The 21,669-nt window shown below is 39.9% G+C and overlaps 1 pseudogene across 1 annotated transcript in view; it reads left to right on the forward strand.

The window, feature by feature from the left end:
- The window catches only part of LOC146690247 (mitogen-activated protein kinase kinase kinase kinase 4-like), a 106,839-nt pseudogene that overhangs the window by 34,994 nt on the left and 50,176 nt on the right, over positions 1-21,669 (forward strand). Inside the window, exon 3 of the transcript XR_014915743.1 lies at positions 12,189-12,245. The product of XR_014915743.1 is annotated as a mitogen-activated protein kinase kinase kinase kinase 4-like (transcript). The remainder of the gene's footprint in view (positions 1-12,188; positions 12,246-21,669) is intronic.

Consider the following 21,669-nt stretch of genomic DNA (forward strand, 5'->3'; position numbering starts at 1 on the left):
CTTTGCAAAAATTGCATAAAAAGCGCTTGCAGGAACAAAAACATAATATTCCAGAAACACGCTTTGCCGTTCCGATCAGCTGTTCGTAACACTTCCCACAGTGAAATGATGCACCTGCTGTTTTCTTTGCAAATTTGCATCATAGGATTGTTTTTTGTTTTTCCTGCAGTATATAAAAATTGCTGTATCTCCAAAATAAAACTATGAAGACACTCAAAATAAATTTCCTGTGGTGGGAAACTATTTTTTGCAACTTTATTGTATTTAAAGTTTTGAGGGATAAACCTCTTAAATTTCTCCAAGTAGAAATATATGTAAACAAAACAAAAGCGATTTTCAATTTTTTTTGTAGTTTATTGCACTTTTTTGCAATTTATGTAATTACTATGGACTTAATGCATACATATTATTAAAATATGGGCTATAACAGTTGTATTGATGTATAGCAACTTGAAATGCTCCCACAAATGGCACTACAGCATGTAAAAAAATAATATAAGCTCTGGTGGACTTGGTTCTATAGTGCAAACATTGTTCCATCAGTTTATTAAGCTTCATTCGAGGCCTCCGAGTAGGCCTCTCTAACAGGATTTGTTTAATAGTGTGCTATTCCCCGATTCATATCTCTGCAACCCTCAGTCAGCCAAGATCAACACTAATGAGCCTTTGAAAGAGAATAATAAGCTTCCAGCGGTCGCTCTACTGTGTCTTCTTTGGGCGAGGGAGGACAGCGTGTGGAGGCGGAGTCAGTGCCATATCTCAGTAACAACGGGGCTAATGGTGTCCGACAGTTAGCTAATTCCTCCAGCGTGCTCGGCCGCTTCATTGGGCTCCGTCCACAGGCTTCAGACCTGGAGACAGTTTGATGAAGCAAAGAGGAGGTGGCTCCCTGTTTTTTTTTTTTTTTTTTTTTTAAGGCATTTTTAAAAAATTTTATGTTTATTTAATATCTGAGAGTTGCCTCAAAAGACTCGCTCTAAACTCAGTTTCACATGTTACATTTAAACAGTCATTGTGGGCATTTGTATCAGTTTGGTCCTTATATGCATGTAGATCTTTGTTAGTGCAGGAGACCACCAAAACATTGGTATCTTGGGAAGTGCCTTCATGTGCTCAACTTTCAGTGTTTTTCACGTCTTCATACCAGATCTGCCTCTCCTCTGTCCTTCATGCCATGCTCTCTGCCTTTGTCTCCTCTGTATCGGTGTGTTTTTCCTGCTGATCCTCCAGGCTCAGAGGAGCTGCTAGAGGAATGTCGTGATGAAAAGGATGCTAAGCCATCTTGTGTTTAGACGTCCTCAGCCTTCACAATCGCAAAATGCTCCAACACCTCCACTCATCTTCATCACTTTGAAGCTTGTGTCAAATGAAGCTGTCTGTCTTTTGTTTGTGTTTTTTCAGACTTGGAGCCTAATTATCATAGGGTACTTGAATTTAATGTGTCTTTTGGAGCAGTAGGAAGCAATGTTTTGCTAATGTCATTAGCACTAAAATTTGGAAGGTTTTGAGGTCTCAGTAGAGGTTTGGGCTCATGAAAGGTTACCTCCACTATACTGCTCGTCTTCAGGTGCAGGATTAAAATTTTTGCGGCACTCAGCATTTTCCCAGCTGCCTGTGAACAGCTTTGGAAAAGCCCTGATGTTGTGGTTTGTCGGCCTGGTCATAAGCGATATCCATTTCAATGACCGTCAGTCCTCCTAGTGTGTCTAAAAATGGGGTGATAGGTCATTACGTTATGGAAAGTTGCGGCACTGCCCAGAATGTAACCCCCTTACTACCACTAGATCTCATTACAGCAGCTATGCAGCGCTGGCCAACCCCCCCCATCCCTCAACTGTCTCCCCCACCTACCTATCCACTTTTCACCGTCTGTCTTTCTGTAATACGTTAATGTCCTCACTCCTTTCTGTTTTCTTTATTTCTTTTTTTAATGTCTGAAACTAAAGATTTGTGGTATCTGTATGTGTGTGGAGATCAAAAGGATAGTGTCAGTCTCTCTGTAAGTGTGTGTGGTCATCATTAGTGCAGGTGCAGACACTCTTTGAATTTTAGCTGGATCACAGCAATCAATGGAGATTTATTACTGACCAACCTCGCTCTCTCTCTCCCCCTCTCCGTGTCTTTGTGTTGCTCCCCAGAGTGAGACTGTTTTCTTGGCCTACTTACACAGAGCTCCCTGTTTAAACACTAAGGCAGAGCAAAGGAGAAGCAGAAACTGAGCTTAACATCTTATCAAGTCTCTCGTTGTTTTCCTGTTTTTGGGAGAAGCAACAAACTGATAAATAGTGATTTTTGTAGATCCAGAAATGATAGAAACAGACATATATTAGACAAAGGAGAAGACAAAGGCGGGAGCCTGGTAGGTACTGTAGATTAATGAAAATCCTCCAGTCTGAATTGATATAGAAATAGCAAAAATGCAGCTCATTCCCCATCTGCGAAGGTGGAGTTTAAGATAAGGGAATAAAAAGAGGAGGGGAATGAATGAGTCACAAACAAAGAAAGCACCACAAATATGACTCAGCTCCGTGAGATTTGACACTGGTTGGTTGTCTACTATCAGGCAGAAAAATGTTTTTAGTTAAAAAAAAAAAAATCTCTGACTGTCATTATTCTTGTTTCTTTCCATTAAAGATGGCAGCTGCAGTCTTCCTCAGGGGGCACTGATAAAAATAGCTCAAAAATACAAGCTTTCTGCATTAACTGGGTGTTTGTCACAAAGCAGTAGATCAACACAAGTGATGTCTTCTTCATTTGCACGGTACCCTGTCATAACCAGGAGGAAGTGATGCAGATGAGCTCCTCTGCTTGAGCCACACAACCAAACCTTTGAGTGAATCGTGAATGTCAGGTTACAGTGTTGGGAGACACTCTGGGTGCTATAATGGCCAAAATAAGAAGTAAAAGCTGAGCTTTATCTAGGCTTTAAGGGATAACAAAAAGGACTTTTAAAAATGTTTTGCCTGAAGAATAATATCATTTACTGTTAAGACAGTAAATGATATGAAATGCAGGCTTCTCGTCTGCATATTTAATGCGAGCTGATTGGGTGGATTTTCTGAAACAGCTGCTTGAAGTTTTACAGCTTAAAACAGGTGTCCGTTTGTACTGATGGCAGATGGTAGATGGATTTTTGTCATCGAAGTTTCCCAACTGCGACTGTTTGGAGAACAGTTACACACACACATACAGTATTTTGTTTTTTTATGCACTTAATGGACAGATCAATGAGCAGCAGAAATAATCAACTGCCCTGCTTCTAAATAATACACAGTGGTGTGCTTGGAAACTATGTACTGTGACACACACTAACTAAAAAGAGAATTCCTGCCTTATGACACCTTCATAAATTGTATGTGTGCCTGTATTTTTTTGTGCTTTCCCCACGAGAATAGAAGCACCGTAGGGTTAGCGATCGACACTGTCACTGTTGTTGACAAGAGAACTGAGCAGCAGCTGTGATGTGGAAGCAGCAATAAAAGTTTAAATTCCTCCTCTGGCCCTTGTGTTTTCTTCTTTCTACCTTGTTTTGTGTGTGTGTCTGCTGTTATAGCAGTTATGAGGTTGTGTTTAGCATACACCTATGAGCAGCTTCGCTCATAGGTGTCGAAGCCCATCATCGTCATGATGGTTTCAAGACTTTTCAAAACTCCACACGTTGTTGGTTTGATCAATAAAGACTTGTTAGCGAGATGGTTTTCACACTGCCGAGCTGCAGAAATAGGCAGGGTGTTTGCCTGTGCACATCTTTCTATATGTGTGTGTTTGTTTTGGGGGTTTCTCTGTGCATCTGTGCATGTGAATGTGTTTGTGAAAGTATTTGTGTTTGCACTAAAGCTTGCACCTGGCTCCTTCTCTATGCCCCGAAAGCTCAGAGGGGCACAATAAAGGATGCTTTGTCCTGAAATGGATCATGCATGTACACTCACACGTATGCCCAGTAAAATCAGGTATATATTCAGATTAAAGATAAACATGCACTATGTGTACAGTTGACAACAATTTGTAGTGTGTGTGTGTGTGTGTGTGTGAGTGTGTGTTGGCTCTAAAATGACTCCACTTCCTTGGCATTTCCTTAAGGGGGAAGTCGCACAGTTTCTTTCCCCCCCCTTGTCTTAATTCTATCTGGCTTCTATCTGTAACACACACACACACACACACACACACACACACACACACACACACACACACACACACACACACACACACCAACTCATGTTGTTATTTCTTGTTTTTCCTCGCCTTCTAACCCTCTGATTCTCAGCCTCGTCTTGCTCGTCTTCGCTCTTCTTTATATCTCTCCAGACTTCCGCCGTTTCCAAGCAGCAGCTGGAAAAAAATGTAAAACCAGATTTCCTGGTTTTTAAAGCAAACCAGCAACACTAAATGTGTTGTGTGCCCCCCCCATAAAAAAGCAACAGGGGGAAAAAACTAAACAAACAAAAAGTCAGTGAAATAATTGGTGTGGTGTGGTGTGGTGTGTAATAGTCAAACAGATGTCAATCAATGATAAGAGATGTGTTTTTATTGGTTATAGGGCAAAAAATATCTTAAACCTGACAGGAAGTGGTGGCGCTCGGTCACAGCCTGCTGGTCCCCGTGGTTCCTAGTTTGTGATAAGCCCACGTATATGAGGCAGGAAGTCTAGAGTGTGGTCTTATTTTGCAAGGGTAAAGGGCAGCCACGAGAAAGCAGCATGCACGCTCTGCAGTAAAACCTCTTCAGCTTCAAACTTACTTTGTGTGGGCACTTGTAAAAAAAGAAAAAAAGAAAAATGACACTTTTATTTTTTATTGTAATGTAGCACAGTGAGAACCGTACAATGTTCTCTGTTAGGAGGATTACAGGGTGCAGTGGGTTGAGAAGTCATGATTTCTTGCTTACATATAACAGGAAGCCCGTGTGACTTTCCATCTCTATTGCATGCACTTTGAACACCTTAAACCTGCAGAAAGTCATTTCAGGGAAGTTAAAATAAGTAACCGTCTGATAAATGAGCATCTGGTATATTAGGGCTGCATGATATTAGGAAAATCTGCGATGTGCGATAACTGTGATCAATATTGCGATAACGATGTGACTTGCGATAAAATAAATAGCAAAAAAACAAACAAACCCAGAATACATAATTTCTGTTTTACTGCAACAGTTTTATTTAAAGAAAGCTGCTGTATTAGCAGCGTAGCAACAAAGTGCACTTTAACATTGAAACATTGCCCCCATAAAAAAATTTGGGTCTTCTTTAAGATCCCACCTGGCCAGCACCTCACTTAATACATGGGCTATATTTTCACTAGTGTGAGAGTCTGGAAAATGCAGTCTCTAGACACAGTGTTGTCAGTTCAAAGTCTTCGGTGAGGAAGTGCACTGTGAAGCTCATATATGGTTCCGTTGTACGACTTGACCATAGGTCTGTAGTGCTTGCGTAGTTTTCAGCTTGGCTCAGTTCAAATATGACGGTCTTGCGGCATGTTTCGTACATTTGTGGAATGGCGACATGGGAAAAGTAGTTTCGTGAGGGGATGCGGTATCTCCGGTCCATTTTATGTATCAGACTAGTGAAGCCCTCTCTGCTAACTGTATTTATAGGCATCATGTCTTTAGCCTAAAAATGTGTAATGGCCTCTGTTATTTCTTTGTAGCGCTTTGACGTTTTCTCATAAGGAGTTCCACTTGAAACACTCTGATACAGAGACGGCTGTTGGACTGCTGCGCTCTTTGTCTTAACATTAGCAACCTTTGTTTGGCTAGCCCTGTCTTTCTGGAACTCTTCAAACAGTGGATGATCTGATATCGTCGTGTTGGTGTTGTTCCTGGAACAACATTTACTATGTTGATCTGGGAACAACACCAACACGATGATATCAGATCGTGCTCAAACAGTTCTCTGTGGTTGTATTGAAGATGATGGTGGAGATTAGTCGTGTTTCCTCTGGTGGTTGCCACGAGTGTTCGGCAAGTTTTGCAGAGCACCTGTGTTTGGAGAACGTCGTCTTTATCAAATCCAAAGTACCTCCAAATAAGCGAGGTACTATTATTTTTAGCCACGAGTTCATAGTCAGTAGCCATAGTCAGCCATTACAACTCTGACTCGTTAATGCAGCGCTGTTCGCTCCCCACCTACGTAGGAGGCGGGTCTGTAATCCATTGATTGGTTAATGCCGTGAAGGGCTCTATTCGACTGGTCAAATGTGTAAAGGGGTTTCTTTGATTGGTAAATTCTTTAAAGCACGTGTGTAAACATTTTAATGTACCCAATTATCGCAGTTTACGCCATATTTTGCAATGGGCCCGTCGCACAGGCTGATATCGCGATGACAATAAATTTTCAATTTATTGTGCAGGCCTATGGTATATGTATGTCAGTGTATCCACCAGATAATCGTCGACTTTCTAAACATGACCTGGAGCTTTTTTAAGCTCGGATTTTATTTATTGTCTGTAAGTAGAGGGGATGTGTGTTGGGACTAAGCACTTGTACAATGAGGATGACCTACATCTGGTTACCTTGCCTTGACACATCATTTGTGGAAACAGATGGGGCAAATGTCCTGTAAACACCAGGCCTTCTATGTGGACATAGCTTTTCACTTCAGTGAAAATAACCTGGATCCCTTGCCCCTTGAAGTTGTAGCTTGAGGTCAAAGGTCACACTACCTGAATGATCCTTGTGAACTCTAGGGTCAGGTCCTCATTAAACCATTGGTGGGTTCTGGTTGGAGAGATGAACAATGAGAGTGAAGGAATCCCTAAAGGTCAGGCTGCGACTCTTCATCTGTCATGGTGCTCATTCGTCTTTGATGATTGTTGCTTTAATTACCTACTTTTATATTTATCAATGAGTATATGAATGCAAAGCCATTCATAATGCCTCTTAAATTGTGCAAGCTCTTTTGGCATCCCCAGTCTTTGGAGTTGCATAGAACCAGTTTAAGATTGGACGATGGCACTAAAAAAACCTTTAATGGAAAAGGGTACACAGTACATCCATGTAAAAAAGCTCCCAAACCAAGGGTGTATTGTTATCTCAAACTTGCAAAAGTTCCCTTAAGGCTGTCTCAAAAAACTTGTTAAGGAAATATGAGCCGAACTTCATTGCTGAAACCAGCTCCTCTCCACTTCCTAAGCCCTGCAGGCTTTTCCATGATGAAGGAAACTCTGGTCCAAACATCCCACACAGAGAATTGACTGAGCGTTGAATGGATAGATCACGGTGCTAGTCATGGGAGAGTCGGATGACAGAAAGATTATATCATGTTTGAATGGGGCATGGAGTCAGCTGGGAGGTGTTAACAGAGAGTTTCAGTAACTGTACTATTTGCATTCATAGTTAGGCAATAAAGGGCTCTTAAAAAGCAGAATGAAGGATTGACTGAAGTTTAATGTTCCCCTTTAATCTTCTTTTCTTCTCGGAGGAAAAAAAGCAGCAGCAGTCATAATGTTTTTATTTTTTCAGTTTTGATTTAAGTGCTAAAAACCATATGGTTTATACCCAACGAGTAAAGCTTGGTAAATCGTCATCTTTTGTGACGATTTATGTGCTGAAATGAAAAAAACATTGTCTCTAAAGTGGAAGACTCTAAAACTGGAAGATTGGCAACTAAATATATGCCTGAGTGTCTATTAAGGCAGTAACTGATGTTTTAACCCCTAAAATCCAGTGTCCTTATTACTGCAGTGGTATGAGCATCCAAACTATATATAAACTGTCTTAACCTCCGGCAGCGATTTTGTTTCCTTTTCTCTTTGAATGTGTTTCATCTGTGCAGTGACTCAATCTTACCAACACTGAAGATGCTGGGGCTAGCACAATGAATCGTGATCTCAGTAGTTTAGCATGTTTCAGTTTTTATCTAAATAAAACAAAAATAAAAATCCTACAGCTCAGACGTCCATGAGTGCTTCTGCTAGGCCTTAAAGACCTGCATTTGTATGTTGAAGCTGTGGACTGTCAGTAGGGGGCAGTGATAAAAGTTTATAGACTACTCTGAAACATGGGCTGCTCATGTTTTCTGTTTTTGACATTGGTGGTTTTTGAGTTTTTCCACTGCTGTGGAAAAGACCATCATCCTTACAGACAAAGAAATGCTTTATAGTGGAGTGAAACTGAGAGTTAATGTCACTGAAACATTTCACTTGTGCTTTTTGAAATGTTGTCCACTTCTTCTTGGACTCTGCCTCAAGAGCTACGTAAATAGACACAAGACAGGATCCTTTAAGTAAATCATTTCAGATGGGCCTACAAGCAGATTTGATTTGAGGCAATTTGGAGGGTCCACTTTTAGAACCACATGTTTAGATATTGTTGCAAAACTGGACAGCCTGTGTGAACATCTAATTTCTTTCTCTTCCTCTCTGGAAGTCTTTGTTATTTCCAAAGACTGATGATTCTTCCTTCTGGCTTTTTTTCTGTCTTTTGGTTTTTCATAAAGGCCAGGTGTGTGCGTATATCTGTGTCTCGTTTTTGAACAAAAGAATCTGGGAAGAAGATGATGTCATCTTTTAACCGTTGTATGCTTGTCTAGTGCAGGGGGGGGGGGGGGGGTGTCTGTAATTATAACAGTCTGTGCTGTGCTGAGGTCACCTTTCTCACATGCAAAGGCGAGTGATGCAGACGCGTAGAAATTTGTTAGTAATTTAGTCTGTGACACACACACAGTCGTAATTATATTTGTTCATATTTACACATTAACTGTATGCAACAAAACCTGGGGGGGGGGGGGAGATGCATATGTTCTCACACATTCGTTTCATGATTTCATCAGTATCTACACAACTTCTATACAATCTTTGAGCCTCGGGTGTGTGAGTGTATGGGGAATGTAAGGTGTGTGTCTGCTTGAGTTTCCATTGTTTGTCAGGGAGTTAATATAAGACGTTTCAGAGTATTTGCAGTGTGTGCGTGTGTGTGTGAGACACATCCTGCCGCCTTTACAAACTGCATCATCAGCTAAAATGGGCTGGTACCCTACCTGCTATTCTCTTTGACAGCAAATTGTTAAACATGGCTCGGAGAAAAAGAAATGCAAAGTCTGAAATGCAGGTGGTGAGGTCACACTGAGGAGGCAGTAAGCCGGGGGAATAGTGAGGGTTCATATACTTTTGTGCCTGCAAATCTCCTTGTGAGAGCATTTGTTAGTGGCGGTTAGTTTGTGTGCATCAGTACATAATAGGGAAAACCTGCAGTGTGGTTGTGTCATGGCTTAGAAACGTTTGACTCAGCAGCGCTGCAGTAAGATAGATACTTAAGCTTGATGGAGGCTGATAGAGACATTTTCATTCAAAGTAAAAGTTTGGACTTTCTGGAAGTTTCTGTATCGCTCAGTTAGTAGTTAACGAGTTTTTGCAGATAAGTTCACATTTCTATGCAAACTACAGGCCACTGCAGCAGCGTGCTAGCATCCAGACATTCACAAGAAAGTTCATCACAGTATTGGCGATGGATTTAACAAAGTGGCTGACTCGCCAGTGTGTTGCAAAATGTATTTTTTTTTTTTTAATGTAACTGATGGTCGAAGTTTATATTCATTGGAGAAAATAAAATAAACATTTGTATAGTTAATTCATGTGCTAGAATGTATGTGGGGCTTATTGAACCTAAATTGGGCTACATTTCATGCAACAAAAGTCTTTTTAAAATGATGTCACGTTATGTAAATGGTCAAAACAGCTTGATCCTTTTGATGTTTAGTAGCTACTTCATTCTCAGCATTTTCAGTAATGTACTACGTTAATATTCTATCTCCTCTCTGCATTTAAAAACATCTGTTTATTTCTCATTTGTTTGTCCTTTATTTCTCTTATAATATTTTGTTAAGATTATATAAAGAGAAAGGTTTAAGATTTTGAGATAAGAGCCACATTGCCACAAGAAGGCATAAAGTAAAGGTCACAAAATAACAGAATATCGAAATCTAGTACCGTACTATAGAAAAGTCAGAGTCCTCCTTTATCCTTTATTGTGTTCCGTAGTGTAACTCGATAGTCCCCACCAAAAAGCACCATCAGAGATTTGTTTTCCTGTCAGTTTTGCAGTTTGCTGTCTCCATCAGCCTTGACCTTTTTCGTCAGCCACACACACACACACACACACACACACACACACACACACACACACACACACACACATAGACACACACACACATATAGACACACACTCAAACACACACACAGACACACATATAGACACACACTCAAACACACACAGACACACACACACATATAGACAAACACACATATAGACACACACACACACACACACACATATAGACACACACACACACACACAGACACACATATAGACACACACACACACACACACACACACACACACACACACATATAGACAGACACACACACACACACACACACAGACACACACACACACACACATATAGACACACACACACACACGCCTCCCTTGACTAAACTGAAATGGGTTAATCTCTCATCACTCAGTCGTTGGGGCTGGTGGTTCAGGTGTCACAGTGCCTTTTCTCACAAAGGAAACCTGATCAGACGCACACAGGCACTACACACATAATACAGTCATAAAGCATTGCATCATCTCAAATTTTTCCCTTTCTGTGTTTGTCTTTCCTGGAAGAGTTTATCTCTACACCATTGCTGTATTCAAAAGTGCTTGCTTGTTCAGGCTGTAACAGCTGTGTACCTTTCCTGTAATGCTATGTAGGCTAGTGTGAGAATAAGGTTTGTTCTTTGGGTGTTATTCTGGCATCTGAAAACTACTTGAACGGTGTGTTCTTTTACCTGGAAAAATATGTTGGTAATTTTTGTTCTTTTCATGGTGAACTGCAAAATTTTAGCTCTCCAAATGGTTGAAATTTAAGTTTTACAGTCTATTTTTTAAACTGCTCAAGTAGCTAGTGCTTCATTAGTATTTGTCAGTGTGAGTATTTATTAGTTGTTTTCTACAGAAGAGGATTAGGGCCACTGGAAAAAAAAGTGGGCAAGTTGTTTTTTTTCTTCTTTTCCAGAATTCTGAGAAAAAAAGTCAGAATTGTGACATTAAAGTCAGATTTTTTTTTATTTTTTTTTATTTTAGAATTCTGACTTTTTTTCTCAGAATTCTGGAAAAGAAAAAGAAGAAAAAAAAGACATGCCCACTTTTTTTTTTTTCTTTCCCAGTGGCCCTAACGCTGAATTAATTTAGGGGGCTTTAGAGCAACTGCAACATGTAAGTTGTTAGTTTTTTATCCTTTCAGAGTAATTATTTTTTGCTTGAAATATTTTAAAAAGTCGATAAAAAGTGAAGTCTTCACAATATCTTTAAAATAAGCTATTGGTTTAATTTTTACATGGTATTAAAAAACAAAAACAAAAATTGCTACATGCTAGTTTGCTCCCAAAAGTTATTGTTAGCATATAATCTATTTCCAGCTTCTAGCTCATTTAAAGCCCCCTTCATTTTTCTTTTATATACTTTTGGTGCTGAGTTTCACGAAGTCTCAAAGTATTTCTGAAAGCCTCTCAAGAATGAGATAATACTGCTTTGACCACAAGCTTGCGGTTATCTCAACAATTATTGGCAATAACTTCTTTTCTAAAAAAAAGAAAGGTACACATCCAACGTTGTGCAAGCCTATTGCATGTTTTGTCACATTCATTCTGAAATTATGAAAAACATGCATGCAGTATGGTGGAGCTGCAGGCTAGTTACTCACACATGTAGTGAAGCATGGTATCATTATTGCCTCTTTCAGGTCACATACTATTTCACGCTGTTTATGTCCTTTAAATTTGGAAAAGCTGTTCAGACTGTGTTTGCTCTGCCTGGATAAAATGAGTTTACCGTTTTAATTCTTTGCACCAGTCCACGTTGGAAACACTGTGCTCAGCCTGTTTGGAAATGATAAAGGTTTGGATTATTGCCTGTGGTTCTCCACGCTATTGTAGAGACAAATAACTTGTTATAAATGTGGTTTTTATTTTTTGGAACGGCTGAATAAACCTCCATGTGTACTCAGCCTTGGACACTACCGTCGATTTGCATAGTCATATACTTGGCCTTCAATAAAGCAGCAACTTTTATTGTCACATTGTGCTCTTAATTGTCCTATAACCAAGCTTACACTTTAATCACAAACATTGGTAGCAGCTGTTCACAATGCACAAAAATACAGATTTCCACTTTGCTCATCTCTCCTCTCTCCTGTGTTTCTTTGCAGGGTCGACATGTTAAGACGGGACAGCTGGCGGCCATCAAGGTCATGGACGTCACCGAGGTCAGTAACACCTATCAGCATGCGCTTGTAATCTTTTGTTGTCTTTAATCAGGTTTCAATCCCAGCTAAACCACTCTTGCACTGTGGGATTGTTAAATCCTGCAGCAAACGCCGGTCACGAGAAGGATTGAATGAAGTAAAATTATTCTGCCATTACAGAAACAGCTATATTCCACTGAAACAGATGCAGTGGCTGTAGGACTATAGGAATACCTGCCTTAGTAATTGTCAGCCAATAAATTTTTATATAGATAAAATGATGAAAAGAGTCACTCTTTCAATCCAGAAAACAAATTACACTGGAACATAGATAAACACGTGAGATTTGGTGCTGGAAAGGCGTCTTGTGAGGGAAATTTGATTTGGTTCTAACTGCAAGCAGACATCTGTTTAAAGTTAGTAGGCCTGATCATGAAACCTACTGCACGCGGAAGTTGGCACATTAGTACTTTTAGTACTTTGCATATTTGTAATTGATTCCAGACTAAGTTTTATTGCATGTGATGGAATAAATAGCTTTTCTGAAGCATACAAGATAAACACCAAACAGTTTCCCCACTCCACAGCCTCTCTCCATTCCACACCCTCATGTCAATATTTTCTCTCCAAAAATGGTCAGGAATATAATCACATAGCTTCCATCACTCTTAACAGTGGTCTCTGTTCATTAGATGAACTTTGAGGAGGTCACGTTTGAAGCAAGCAGATTTTTCACTTCTCTCAGGGCACTTTAGCGAATGATGATTTTAGACTCATGCATGTAAATGTTTTGAGATCCACAGAGTTAAACTGGGCCCCAGAGGGCTGTTTCTGCCTTTTTAGTTCTGTGTTCCTTAATGTGTATACAAGCAGAAAATGTTATTAAAGTAACCTCATGCTGATGTTTTGTTTTTGTTTTTTGGGGTTTTTTTTACTCATCATTGAATCAATGGCCAAATGAGCCAAGAAGAAAAATGTTCCTGCAGATGGCTTAAAGAGGAATGAGTGTACCAACAGAGCTTTAATCTGGGTTAACTGTCACACTGAAGAGGATTGTACGGTCTGCCTTTCAGGACCCTGCTGGTTTCATCTGTATCTCTAAAGACTTACTATCTAATGTGCATCCCACTCTATCCTTGTTGAAATTGGTCCTCTGTGATAATAAGAGCTCATTTGTAACAAAGATGGTAGTGCTGTAATCAGCCTCCAGGACTGTTAGAGACCTCAGAAATGTTGTAGTATCAGTTAATTCTGAAATGGAAAGAAAAGAAAGTGTTTCAGCCACTGATTTTTTTTGTTTGTTGAGTATTTAATTTTAATTATCTATTCAATCATTCTGTAACACCTCCCAAGTTAACTTCTGGGACCACCTCTGAGTTATGGATGAAAGCGACAGTGTTAAAGTCTGTGTCTTTATGCAGGGCTGTCTAAAACATGGTTCCACTCAGAATCTGGAAGGCTGTTTACAGGGAAAAGCTTTAAAGCACAACATTATGTGCACCATAAATGGAAGCAGTGTAGCAGACTGTGATGGTGCAGTATGACATACCTTAAGAAAATTTGTTTTTCTTGTGTTACAAGAGAGCAATAGGGACATATTGCCAGCACATTTTGATGACCCTTTAGGAGGGTCTTTCAAAGTATTCTTCAGACATGGCCACTCAGACAGAGGTACAACAGTGAGTATCTTGTCCAAAAGCATGACAGCCTCCGAGCCAGTGGTGTTGGGAATCTTGTCAACATTGATGGACGTGTGAATGTAGAAAAGTGCAGTCAGATTTTGATCCACCGTGCAATACCATCTGGAAATCATCTGATTGGCAACAGCTTCATTTTTCAGCATGACAGTGATCCCAAACACACTGTCAATGCAGTGAGTGCAGGACGTGCTGAAGAATAAAGGTGGTCATATCAAATACTGACTTTCAAGTTTATTAGAATTGTGGAAACTATTATAGCGTATTACTATATAATGGTGGCTTAAGACTTTTGTATAGCACTGTTAATAGATTATAAATAGTTATTCTGAAATTCATTAAAAAAATGTTTTTTGTGTTGTTTTTAAAGTCAGATTCGTATTAGTGCAACAAGTATTCTGGCCTATTTGACAGTTTTGATCAGTAAACAAAAAGATTACAACAAACAATCAAAATTGCTGGTTCTGGATAATCATGACCCAGGAGCAGCTGGAAACCAGTGTCTGGAAGCAGTTTGGGTTATACAGTCCATGGCAGTATTCTCAACAAACATAAGGCTCTTACTCTACAGCTTCAGCACATCTGGGCTCTCACATGCCGCATATTGAAGTTGCCTTTGAAAAATCTAGTTCACGGTAAAACATTAAAAGCGGCAATCACGAGCTCGGGGTGTAACTCTGTGGCCTGCAGGAACAAATCTGCATATCCAGCCTCAGAGATCAAAAAGAAGGGAACGAGGAAGGATCAAGAGCATTTGATGGGGACATGTTTATGTATTCATACAAGATGAATCATTGAAGAGAAATACACATGTTGAGGAGTCTTGGCAGTTACTTTTTTTCCTCCCGTTCCACCAAAATGTTTTGAGTGGTCCCTTTTCCACACGGTTTCAGCCATTTTTATAAAATAAACACAGCCTGTTTGGCTGGACACCGGCCAAGAATGACTGTCAGGCAGAGGAAGTTGTTTGCATTGGGAAAATTTGAGATACTGCACATGTACGCAAATTCAGTATAACAGTTACTGTATATATGCATATGTATGTCTGTGTGTGTGTGTGTGTGTGTGTGTGTGTGTGAGAGAGAGATGGGAACCACAGGAGCTTTCATGCACTCACAAGTCATGGATGGAAAACCTCCCATTTATACATCTTCTTTCCTATGTGTGTGCGTTTCTGGGAACGCTCTCGATTCCCTGTGCTTATCTCTGCATATGTGCTCTGACCCACATACCACTTCCTGTTCTGTATAGAGAGTGTGGGAGAGAGAGAGAGGGTGAAAAATGGACACTTAAGAAAACAGTAGGGCTATAGAGTAACAGTGCACAAGGTTGGGCTTTGTGATATAAGCAAGTCATTCTGAGCCTCAGTTGCTTTAAAGTTTCGGTTAAACCTTTAAATACCCCATTAAAAGACTGAGAGTGTGAAAAATAGGCCGCTAAAGATGAGCGGGTATAACTGTAAACTAAAATGTTGATTTCATGCAAATTGTCATAATGTGAAGGTTACAGCAGAGCTAAATTGCCTTTGTAACTCAATGACTTTCATCAGCTCCTTATTGGCAGCACGTCTTTTGCAATAAACAGCAACAGCATTGATGATTTCTTGAGGCTAGAACACATTTCCTCAGGCTGTGCTCAGCTGAACTTCCAGGGCTGCATACAGAGATTTTCATATTACTTCATACTTTTTCTGGTTTGATAATTGTATTATTCTTAGACTATGTTTTTAGCAACATTCACTCATATTTGACTGCTTCAGACAGAATGTAACATTTTTAAAGTCATAACATGTCTGTGTTTTGATTGGTTGGACTATAAAGGCAATTTAAGGGTGCCGATTTGCATTTTTGTTGTTGTTTTACTTCTGCTAACAATAAAGAATATTGAAGAATAAATCAATTATAACTAAATATTTATTTGCAGTACCAAATTTACAAATAGCTTCAACACAGACTTGCAAACCTCTGAAACCCCAGAAACACTGTCTTTTATTTGGGCTAATGTGGTAGAGCTGTGCAAGCTAAACCGGCGTTTAACACACAGATTCACAGTTGGTTCTGGTTATAACAGGTAAAACTAATTTATTTGAAGCTTTTGTTTTGACTAGAAACATCTGTGTCTTCCTCTCCATCTCCCACAGAGTGAATAAGATGAAAACAGACATTAAAGATTCTCGCTGTTCAGATATAATTGTAGTTTTTTCAAAACCAGTCAAAGTGGCATTAACATAGATTTCTCTTCCTCCTGGCTTTTACATGATAAACTAGAAGTTTCTGTAAGTGGAGCAGTACTCGTGCCTTTTATGTGACACTGAAATACTGCATCCTTTCTCTCCAAAAGGGTTGGAACTGTTTACCACAGTTTTTTTTGTTCATTTACTTTTGAGGAAATTAGCCTGAGCTTGCTTCCTGTGCTTAAGACTGAGAGAGATGGTGTATGCAGGCTTCTCTGCACCACGCAGTTTCTTGTGATGCCTGTAAAATGCTATTACATCGTTTTAGATGTGTGGATGTGCTTTTGTTGTAGTGTGGCGTGCTGGAGACAGTAGTGTGTTGCTTCCTGAGACAGCTGTAATTGCTGTTTCTTTTTTTGTTTATGTTTTACTGTGTGGTAATGCTTTCAGGTGGCAACTCTTTACCTTGTGCTTTACTTCAGACCAGTAATGCCACACCGGTGACTTTGTACATCCAAAGCAACTGGCAGTTTAATGTCCATCAGTTTAATGTCTCCTGTGCAGGAATCCTTATTTTTGCAGTCTGTTTAAGTTTAGATAGAAAAGCAGTGCCCATGCTGCGTTTTAGGAATGTCTGTCCCCGTAGTACAGCTGTCTGATTAATTGTAAGAAGTCTTTTTGGATGTTTGTCGATTACATAAGAGAGTAAGCTCAGATAAGGAGAAGAAATCAGTGATAATGCCCCCCCTTCCTCCAGAGAAGGTTCATGTAAAGTGCAGTGGGATTATGGGAGGGGCTATCACTGCTTGCAGGCTCAATCACATCCATTCTCCAGATTCTTACATCAGTCGTCTCCTTGCTCTCTTTTTCTTAAATTTCTCATCCTCGCTTGTGTTTTCACCCTTGCTCTTCCAGTTTCTGGCACAAATATGCCCATTGTGTTCTCCCCCGTTTCCATCATTCACCATCTCTCACCAGCCACCACCTCTGTTGTTTGCGAAATGAGGGAACGCGTGAGAGAACTGACAGAGGGAGTGAAGTCATCATCATCCCTTATAGGAAATTGGAAAGAAAGCGGAAGAGGTAGAGAGGGAATTGTAGCTGCAGCATGGCTGCATTCTGCATCTCCCACTGCTGCTGTTGACTTGATGTAATACAGCAGGACTCAGAATTTAATGGGGGGAAAAAATCAATCTTGATTAGAGGAAAAACTCAACAGCAAGCATGTTTCTCTCTGCCTTTCGCTTCCCTCGGGAAATAAATTACTATTCTAGACATTTTTCCTCGCATCCTTTTGTCTCAGTAAATTTTGTGCATGAACTGAAAGACATCACAAGCCAAGAGAGCTCTTTCTCTCTCCTCTCACTCACCTCCCTCTCCCACTGCTCCCTGTACACTCAGAGGTGTGAATGTGGGAAGGTGTGGAAGAGTGAATGACATAATAAAACATTTTGAAATGTCTGGCAATATAAAACCTATTACACTGAATTCCAAGTTTGAACCTTTTGAGTTTAAGTTTCTGAAATCGTTCCTCCAGTTTGGATGTGTTCAACAAAAGAACTCGATTCTGGTTTGAGAAAACTTAGCTCGTCACTTCAGAGTGAAACATCAACATCATTGAAGGATTCCCATACAAACTGATGCAGATATTCATCAGATATTCCCAAGTAGTTAAAACTGAAAACCTTTGAAACAACTTTCAGTGCTTTTCAGTCAGCATTTTCACTTATTCACTGAAATATCTAGAATATCTTTGGTTAAGACTATTCATGTTCAATCTAGGATCATTTTTAAAGACTGATAACATGTAGTGTGATAAATCAATTTATGTAACTCAATTGTTTCATATATTCTAACCTCAAAGACCAGTTTAAAGCAGAATTTGTAAAATAAATCCATTTCCAACAGTTTTAATTTAAGCAATGCTAAAAGTGAGATGAATCAAATTGGGATCTTTCATCCTTTCAGCCTTTTTAGCTTCTCTCAAAGTGTTTCCTTGCTGAGCCACAGTGTTAGCTTACGCAGAAATTGAAAATGCATTTGTAAGACTTTAATACTGTGGATTTTGTCCCTCTATCACCCTTCTTCATATATGAGGAATCCACATGGGGGCATTTTCAGGTATGACAGCCAACCCAGTAATGCCTGGAACAAGTCTCTCCATGTTCCCGGTTGTCTGTTAGAGGGATGTCAACCTTTTTTGGCCTCTGAAGAAGTCTCCCTGCTACTCTGCTTCCATTTTCCATTATGCTTCCATTTTGCGGCTGTCTGCTCCCCTGGGTCGGTAGTTCTGTGAGCGCTGCTCAAATTGTGTGCTGTCATACTTTAGAAGCAATATGGCTGCAACAGAGTCTCCCCACCATTTCATGCCCTGGAATGATAATGAGTAGTTTCAGGATGCCTTGTTTTGAAGGACTGACTACAAATCAGGGAAAGTGAGACAGAGAGCGAGAGATGGCGAGAGTGAAAGAGAGAGGCCGAGGTGAGATGTGTAATGACGGGATGGATGAACGTGAAAGTAAAGAGTAGAGTCATTATAGAGGACAACTGGAAGTGATGTTGCAAGGAGGACAGAGGCTGGACAGGATAAATGTGCAAACAAGATGGAGAGAAGGAGACACGGTGAACATGTGACAAAAAGAGAGGGGGTGATGTCATCTGCTCGTTAAAGCAGCTGTGGCCTGACATCCAGGCTACTTCCTGCTTTTCATCCCCTCTCTCTCTCTCTCTCACACTCACACACACACACACACACACACACACACACACAGTTTATGTGTCTGATCTGGACAAACTGATGTTGATGATGATGATTCATTCATAACTGTATATTAAATTAATCACCACCAATCTTGACTGTAAATTAATTGTTTTGATCATTTATCAAAGGTTATAGTAATGTTGTTATGATATAAATAATAATAATAATAATGTGTAAATGATGATAATAGTAATACTTTGGCAAGCGTGAGTGCTTAAAGATCGCATGCATTTGATTAGCTGGTTCTGGCAATTTTTTTTTTTAAACAAAAGTAGAATCAACAAATTTAAAGTACAGAATCAATAAAAGTGATTTCAGATTCCCTATTTGAAGTCTTTGCTGTCATGTCTTTGCTGTGTTTTAGTGTAAAATAGGTGCATGTTATAGATGCATTGTTGTATTGAACACTGTTGTGTTTTGTCAGTTTAGGGGATTCTCGTCTTCGTCTCCTTTAGCCGCTGTTTTAGCTGTGATTCATGTCCCATATTGGGTAATGCTTAAGAATGTTCCTGCTGCGTTCCTCCGCCTTCACTCTGGTCTCCGCATCTGTAATTATTCTCAGTTGTTACAAAAAATGTTCACATGACTGACATTTTGTGGGCGAGGGATGCTCTGTTGACCATAGATGGTACTGGTGTCTGTGTGGATCTTTCTCTGCATCCTTTAGCACCCTTTATAGTTTTGTTTTTACTTTCAAAGTATAATTTACTCATCTAACCAACCGACTGGTTGACTGACAGGTTGGCCGGCTCACCTGCTGGGTGAGTAGCTGGACGGCTGCTGGCTAACTGCGGGCCTGCTGCTGATGAGTGGATAAACAGAAGGACTAGCTGGCCAGCAGTCTGGTTTGCTGGCTTTCTGACTGATTGGTTGGCTGCCTGCCTAGCCAAATGACCGGCTGCCTGGCTGGAGCAGTAACCAGCGGGCTGCCTGATGGACAGTGACTCAAGGGATTGGCTTGCTGGCTGTCTGATCGACTGACCCCATCATCTTTATGACAGTCAAAGCTCCTGCTGAAGTCCTTAAAAACTCTCAGCATGTTAAAGTAAAAATAAATATCAGAAAATTTGTCCAATGGAAGCTAAAAGTAAACTAGCTTTCATTTTTAGCTGCAGGAAGTGACAGAGTATATAGAGCTTTACTTAAAAGCTGCTTAAAGTGCAGAAATATTTAAATAGTTTAAAAAAAACACTGCTTCTGAAATACTGTCCACATGACTGACAGCATGAAAATATCTTCTTTTAAAGTGATCACGAACTTGTGCGCTGTCAGTTATCCAAACGTGATGTTTACTGGGTGTTCTGAATATCAGAGATAGTGAAACTGAGCTGCTCGCTTTTATTTACCCAATGGAGTCGCCAGTGAACCCATCTCTTATCTTTTAAATGCTGAAGTCTGGCAGAACTGCCCTTTAACTTCTGGGTCGGATTCAGAAATGGTAGCAGCCGTCAGCTGCCTGTCATTTGTTGCTCCTGCAGTTCTCGATAAGACGTGCACGTTTTAATTTCTTCCAGCGCCTGCCGTTAAAATATAAAAAGCCACTCTTATCCCCTTTGACAAGAAAGTTGAATTTGACAGCCAACAGAGTGAGGTAGCTACCTGCAGGGATAAATATAAAGGTCTTGGCAGTCATCAAGCGGCATTAACTTGCGTGTAGGAAGAAGATTTTTATTACAGTTGCAGTAAAACCAATGGTGAATTGGCCACTATTCTTATGTAACTACAGTGTGATGTTGGTTAGAAGATTTTCTGTTGGTAGCAAATCATCTGAAAGTGTGAGATGGTGTCCTCAGTGCAGAAATGTATTTGATTTGTAAACTACAGGCTCTGGGTTCTTGTTTCTCTTAGTGTTTTTTAATCTAATGAACGTACTCATTGCTTCTATTACTTACCTGTTAAACCAAAGCTTTCGTGGTTGAGATCATCATAGTCTGATCTCAAATTTCTTTACCAATTCTTAACGTTAGGCGTCAGTCCATACTAGCTTGTCATTAGCAATGTTGCATTTACAGGTGTTTGGGGAGATTTGATATCCCGGTTGCTGCAGTAAATAGCCTGGGGGTTTTTACCTTGAAAGGTTGTTAAACAGGTACTTGTAGGGTTCGGGGTAATTTAATATTATGCTCAATTAATGTTGTGCGTGGTACAGACAGAACAGAGGAGCTGTATTGACCTAAGTGCATCTCTGCGTGTGCAGTGAGTCACTGTGTACAGCCTATACCACTGAGAGCCTTGAATCATAGTTAACATTTACACATGTAATAAGTGACAGCATACAATATGTTATATTATATATATTTTAAAGCATATTAGAAACCCTATATTAGGAAACCCTGACGGTTATTTGTGGCCTAGCTATAGTTTGCATCGTCACATTTTTGCTCTTCTCTTGCACAAATTTCAAGTAACGTGACGTTTCCACCTTCAAACTCTGTTGTTTTCAAACAGAGGCTGGGTGATCGATGTGCAAATGTGCATTACACATTACTGTTTTTTTTCCTATCTGCCCATCTCGCTGATGTATGAGGATATTTGTAAAAACTTAAGTAATCAAACAAAGGCAGTAAGTGGTTTAACCTCCTAGGACCTGGTGTCCACATATATGGTCATCACATTTTGGGTTATTTAGACCAAAATACTCAGTTTTGCTCTACAAGGGCCTGATATCCACTTACGAGGACATTATACTGCTACTGTTCTATCGAAATTTTAAACGAATATCCTCATATGGTCTTATTTTTCTTAAAAACAAAAATAAGGTAAAAAAAATCTGGTAATTCTTTGTTTTTACATTCAATCAGCCCAAATATCAAA

Source organism: Copadichromis virginalis, linkage group LG16 (genome assembly GCF_057382275.1).
Source record: "Copadichromis virginalis isolate Kocher_CV1m ecotype Utaka linkage group LG16, C_Virginalis_male_GT1.1, whole genome shotgun sequence".
Taxonomy (NCBI): domain Eukaryota; kingdom Metazoa; phylum Chordata; class Actinopteri; order Cichliformes; family Cichlidae; genus Copadichromis; species Copadichromis virginalis.